The sequence below is a fragment of the Odocoileus virginianus genome, chromosome 7 (genome assembly GCF_023699985.2).
Source record: "Odocoileus virginianus isolate 20LAN1187 ecotype Illinois chromosome 7, Ovbor_1.2, whole genome shotgun sequence".
Classification (NCBI taxonomy): Eukaryota; Metazoa; Chordata; class Mammalia; order Artiodactyla; family Cervidae; genus Odocoileus; species Odocoileus virginianus.
The window spans coordinates 16540359-16546878 of record NC_069680.1 but is presented as its reverse complement, the minus strand read 5'-3'; the positions used below and the strand labels follow the sequence as shown (position 1 = coordinate 16546878).

General features: G+C 34.8%; 1 non-coding gene across 1 annotated transcript; it reads left to right on the top strand.

Moving 5' to 3' along the window:
* The first annotated feature begins 5752 nt into the window (after positions 1-5752).
* Positions 5753-5861, top strand: LOC139036165 (U6 spliceosomal RNA). Its single transcript, XR_011488897.1, has one exon. It is a non-coding gene; the product is annotated as a U6 spliceosomal RNA (small nuclear RNA).
* Positions 5862-6520: the final 659 nt, after the last annotated feature.

Below are 6520 nucleotides of genomic sequence, written 5' to 3'. Positions count from 1 at the left end.
AGTTATATTCCTGTGAACCAAATACATCAAGAGTTTACTTATTTGATCCTGAATAACCATCTGTACTATGGGAGATAGTGAGGGACAGGGAGGCCTGGTGTGCTGCTGTTCATGGGCTTGCAAAGAGTTGGACACAACTTAGCAACCGAACAACAGCAACAACAACCATCTATACTGGACCAGGGAGCTTCACGTGCTAATATCCAAAATTATCTGTCTTGAAAGACTATTGATATTGCCTTGTAACTTTTCTGGTGGTTTTATTCCTGTTCATTCAGTTCATGTGGAATTGATACTAGAAAAACTCCAAATAAGCAGTTATTTGAAATCAGCAGAATTATAAGTTAATGGTTATAGATAATAGTAGAATGATCTAGTAAGAGAATTCATTCTAATATGACTAGATAGAAGCTTTTAACTTGCTAATCATTTCATATGCTAATTATATTTCATCTTTCCATTAGTATCTACCCCTTCTCCAGAAAGTAGACATACTGTCTTTGCTTAGGAACTCAATCCTTCATGATTTCACATTTCTATTTTTGGTAAGCCACAAATAATTTATAAAACACTTGTTATGGAGTAGACCAAATATACAACACCGAGCATAACAGAATTATTCTTTTGTTGAACAGTCATAGCTGGGCCAGAGCTAGGGTGAGGCAGGAGAGATGCCTGGAGTACAAGATTTTAAAAGGCAAAAGTTGAAAGTCTTAATTTTAAGGCTGACCCCATGCTCACATGACCCTGAGAGTATCTTCTTAAACTCAACACTAGGAAATCTGTCTTGCCTCACACTAGTCCTGAGCCCTGATTGCTAGCCCCTAATTATGTTTTTTTTTTTTTGCTCTTTTGATAAATCCAAAATGGCTTTCTAAATAGAATATCACTATAGCTTTGTTTTTAATATATACTATTTTTATATATATACTTTTATATACACTGTTTTTAATATCTGTAAATACTGTAATCTGAGTTTAGAAGAGTATAATTTCAAGAATTTCCAGATTCATTGATACAGAGGTAATTATACCAGCACCAAAACCCAGATTCCTTTGTGATTCTTCATCTGGGGTATTATAAACAGTTTCAGGGCAGGGCTTATATCTTACTCATTTTATGATCTAGTACCTTTTTCAGTGTCTGGTCCAGAGATAGTTCTAACAGATGGTAAATGCTTGAATGAATCTTGAATAAACAGTGAAAAATCCATCTATATTATAAGAATTTGACTTCCAAACCTCTTTTATGTGTTTTCCTCAGGTGAAAATAGTTTGATTCCAGAAGAACCACTAAAATAAAAATATATTGAAACTATTCAGTTGATTGTTTTGGTATATTAAAATGTCTATTACTTCAGTATATGATCAATTTAAAGAATAAACCTTTTTTTTATCAAGTTTTATCACTTTAGTTTGTCACTAAAATCAGTCATTGAGTATTTGAATCCTCCCTTCCAGAACTTATGTCCTATCAACATTTTTTGTTGTTGATTGATAACTGCTGTGTGCCCACACTGTTTTTGGTGTCATGGGGAAAGTGAGACTAATTCAATCAAATAAAGATTTATTGAATGATTATGCTGTATAAGGTGAAAGGCATACAAATATGTTCTTTGTCCAGAAATTCACATATAAATAAAATAGTCTTCAATGTCAAAAAGTAGTATCAGGAGAGAAAGACATGTCTCCAGGCAGCATGTAAGTCCAGTCATGATAACTGATATAATACCAAACACTTCAAAGGGAGAACTTAATTCTGATAAGAAAGACTCCATAAAGAAGATGACTTTTTACACAGCCCTTAAAAGATCAACAGACTTTTCATAGGCTGAAGAGAAAAGTAAGACAGTGGGTCCTGGAAGTATGACAGTGTAAGGCAGAGGTCCCCAACCTCCCAGATCAAATACCCAGTGATCCAAGGTGGAGCTGATATAATAATAATAGAAATAAAGCACACAATAAATGTAATGCCCTTGAATCATCCTGAAACCATTCCCCCTGCCTCAGTCTGTGGAAAAATTTTCTTCCACAAAACCAGACCCTGGTGCCGAAAAGGTTGGGAACTGCAGATATAAGGTGTGGAAGATTGGATTTGAGCAATTGGTGTGTTGACATGTGAAGCTCAGGCTAGAAATAATAGGTGGGGAAGATGGCAAACAACTCTGATAACCCCACTAAGGGGTTTGGAGGTTATTCTGAAGAAAATTGAAAGTTTTTGAGGGTTTGGGTGTCACCAGCATATACTAATGTATAGGAAATGAAGTAAAAGTGAGATAGATATTGATATATATATACACACATATATTAATACATATATGAACAATATATACAGCTTGACAGGAGAACTGGGCTAAGCGTTGAACCTTGAGAAGCATTATAATTATGGGGTATCAGAGATGTTGACATTTAAGACAAAATCCTTGCCTTTGAGGAGCTTAGCATGTCTTTAGGGGGCTGGAAAATAAAGCTAATATATGTAAAATTATTAAGAGAGAAATTTATGTGGCTTTATATCTTGAGAAAGGAGATTGGAGTAGGTTGGAGTTATATGAGCTAGCTGATGAAATAGAAAACACGTGAAACTAATTTAGACACAATATGTAAACAGTTCATGAGTGATCAATTGAACAGGTCTTTAACAAGCTTATTTAAATCAAATTTGGTTTATATAAGTGCTGTTCTTCTATTTGGACTGCATTTTGTGGTTTAAAATCCTTATCAAGCTATTGTAGATTACATAGGGATTTAAAAACAGCTAAGCCACTACAATACTGTAAAGTAATTAGCCTTCAACTAATAAAAATAAATGGAAAAATAAAAAAATAAAAATAAAAACAGCTAAGAACACTATTTGCTTTGTCCTAAATATTATAGATTTTTTCCAATGAAAAAAGAAATTTCATAAAGTCAAATTACATTATCTGTATAAGTCCTTCTGCTATTTCAAAGTGGAAAGCAAGGAGCTTAAAATCATAAAGCAATGCTCAAAGCAATGCTTTAATACACTATCAGATAATGTTATTAAACTGTTTTTTTAAGTTTGTTTGAAAAACTGTTGTAGACTTCCTTCCGAGGCTCCGGACTCTGATTACATATCACACAGGATAAGCAGATAAAACTGTAAATGAACTAAAAGCAACAGTGTCTGGAAAGGGATTAAAGGCCAAATACCCTTGTTTTGTTAAATCAGCCAATTTTTTTATTAGTGTCTTTTATCCATGGAAAGAGTGCTAAATTCTGTTTTTTTTAAAAAACAGCTTTATTGAGTCATAATTCACATACCATATCATTTACCCATTCAAAGTGTACAATTCAATGGATTTTGGTATACTTACAGAGTTGTTCAACCATTGACACAATGAATTTTATATTATCACCACCCAAAGAACTCCCATGCCTATTAGCAATAACTCCCTAGGCCTCTGCTCCCCTCCCCCCACCCAATCACTACCACCATCCTCTCTTCCTAGGCAACAACTAATCTTTCTGTCTCTGTATATTTACCTATTCTAGACATTTCATATAAATGAATATAATACATGGTCTTTTGTTATTGACTTTTTTGATTTAATATTTTCAAGGTTTATCCATGTTATAGCATGTATTAGTATGCCATTCCTTTTTATGGCCAAATAATATTCCAGTGTTTGAAAATACATTTTGTTCATCCAATCATCAGCTAGTGGCTATATGGGTTATCTACTTTTTGATTATTATGAACAAACTGCAGCTAACATTTTGTCCAAGTTTTTGTGGGAGAGGTTTTATATTTTTTTTTTTGGTGTGTACCTGGAAGGGAATTGCTGGGTCATATGGCAACTCCGTTTACATTTCTTGAGGAACTCCAAATTGTTTTTCAAAGTGCTTCACCATTTTACATTCCCACCGGGAATCTATGAGGATTCCAACCTCTCCAACATTCTCACCAATACTTATTATTGTCTGCCTTTTTGATTACTACCAGTGGATATGAAGTGGTATCTGGTTGTGCTTTTTATTTGTATTTCCCTAATTACTAATGATGTTGAGCAATTTTTCACTATCTTGAAAGAGTACACTGTTCAGAAAGCTTACTTAACTGGTTGTTGTAAAATGTATTAAGCCTAAGTAAAATAGTTTTATAGACTGGCTTTGACTTGCTAGAAGATGATGTTTAGTAAAGACAGGTGTAAAATGTTGGTCCAATGAGAATTACTTGAATTAATAACAAGATAAATTTAAAATGCATAACAGCATTCCAAGTACCATAAAGTGGTTATATGCAACGCAGGTAACACAGACTTCCTGCCTCAGTTTGCGAAAAGGAAGCAAAATGATCTTTGTAATTATACGTTGGAAAGGAAGACTTGAGATAGGAAGATAGGAAGTTTTCAAATATTGTGGTCGATAATAGCAGATCATATTGAATAAGCGATGCAGTTTATAAAAGTGGCCAACAAGTTGATGTGAATACATAAATGTAAATCTTTATCCAGTTCTTAAACTCTAAAGTTGCAGCATGCTATTTCAGATATTTTGTGAAGGCTAGATAACGAAATAAAAAACTTACTTGGGTCCTGTTTAGTCTTAAACCCTCTAATTATATAATTCCTGGTTAACATCCAGGGTTTTTTTTAAGTACATAATAAAAGCACAGTGTTTTAAACAGTTCAGCTATTCACTTGTCATGAGAATAGATAATCAGCCAAGAAACTTATCTTTTTGTTTTGAAGCTGTTGACATTTATATAAGAACTCTCTACTTATCCCAGGTTATGTCCTAGTAATTTATTCATATGTATTAAAATTTTTAACAAGTTTGTGACAAAGAACAGGTGAGATGAGTCAGGAGTCATGAGAAGGTCAGCATAAAGTTCTTTTTGTCACCATATGAAATCCCCAGACAAGAGGAAACAGATGGGTTTGGTTACATTACCCTTGCTGTGCCAAATAAACAATTGAGGAAAATGTTAAATATCCTTTTGCTACATGTCTGTGTCTAGGCTAGGAATGGTGCTTGACGTTAACAATGCTGGCTTTTCCAGCTGTTCAATATTTAATGGCAGAAACTTGAAAATTTTTTAACACATAGCATGAAAAAGTTCATTTGAATCCTCATTGGTTGACTTAGTTTATTCATTCCGGAGACATTTACTGGATGTTAATTATATGTAAGACACTGTGTTGGGCAAGGGAAGGGGCTTGGATTCCTTAGGTAGGTCTTCGGGGACCAGGTAGCATTTAAAGTAGATTTTAAACAGCTATGTTTTTTCCAGTAGTCATGTATGGATGTGAGAGTTGGACCGTAAAGAAGACTGAGTGCCGAACAATTGATGCTTTTGAATTGTTGTGCTACAGGAGACTCTTAAGAGTCCCTTGAATGGCAAGAAGATCAAACCAATCAATCTTAAAGGAAATCAACTTTGAATATTCATTGAAGGACTGATGCTGAAGCTGAAGTTCCAATACTTTGGCCACCTAATGTGAACAGCCAGCTCATTGATAAAGACCCTAATGCTGGAAAGATGGAAGGCAAAAGGAGAAGGGGGCAGCAGAGGATGAGATGGTTAGATAGCTCACTGACTTAATGGACATGAATTTGAGCAAACTCTGGGAGATGGTGGAGGACCGAGAAGCCTGGTGTGCTAGAGCCCATGGGATCTTGGAGCCAGACATGACTTAGCAACTGAACAATAATTGGGATACTGATAATAGATAAAAGCTCAGCGTGACAATTATATCTTAAAAAAGAAAAATCAAAGTTGGTTGAGAGTGCTCGCTTTGGCAGCACATATACTAAAAAACTGGAACGATACAGAGAAGATTAGCATGGCCCCTGCACAAGGATGACATGCAAATTCGTGAAGCGTTCCATAAAAAAAAAGAAAGTTGGTTGTGAGTAAAGGTGTCCACTCAAAGAAGAGGTGAACAGCATTCATACATCCAAGAAATATTTAAATGTCCACAAAAGTTCAGGCAATAAACAGAGCAGTTCAAAAGCAGTCAAAAAGAGAGATACTTGCCTTTTAGGAAGTAAAAATACATTATCTGGGAAATAAGATGGTATGGGCAGAGATAGTGTCCAAGTTGGAGGCTGACAAAGAAGGAGTATGGCCCCATTAAAGCTGAGCCCCTGGCATCTAGACACATACAAGGGAACAATTAAACAGAGACATATTGGAAGAGTTTGAATCTTTTCTGTAGTCTCACAAAAGTGTCAAAAGGGGAGTCTTATTTTTAAGGTGTATTTCCAAGTTAATAGTTACTGTAAAAGGAGAGAAATTTTTAAGCTAAAATGTTAATGGAATGTCAGTTAAATGGATGGATATTTTCCTCCTCTCTATCCCGAGATTCATTAGCATGGTAGTAAATGTATTAGAAAGAAATGGATACATAAGAATAATCCCATGGTGGGGGTTGATTGGAAGATTGGGATTGACATATATACAGTACTCTGTATAAAATATATAACCAAGGAGAATCAACTGTATAGTTCAGGAAACTCTACTCACTTGGTGACCTAAATGGGAATTAAATTCA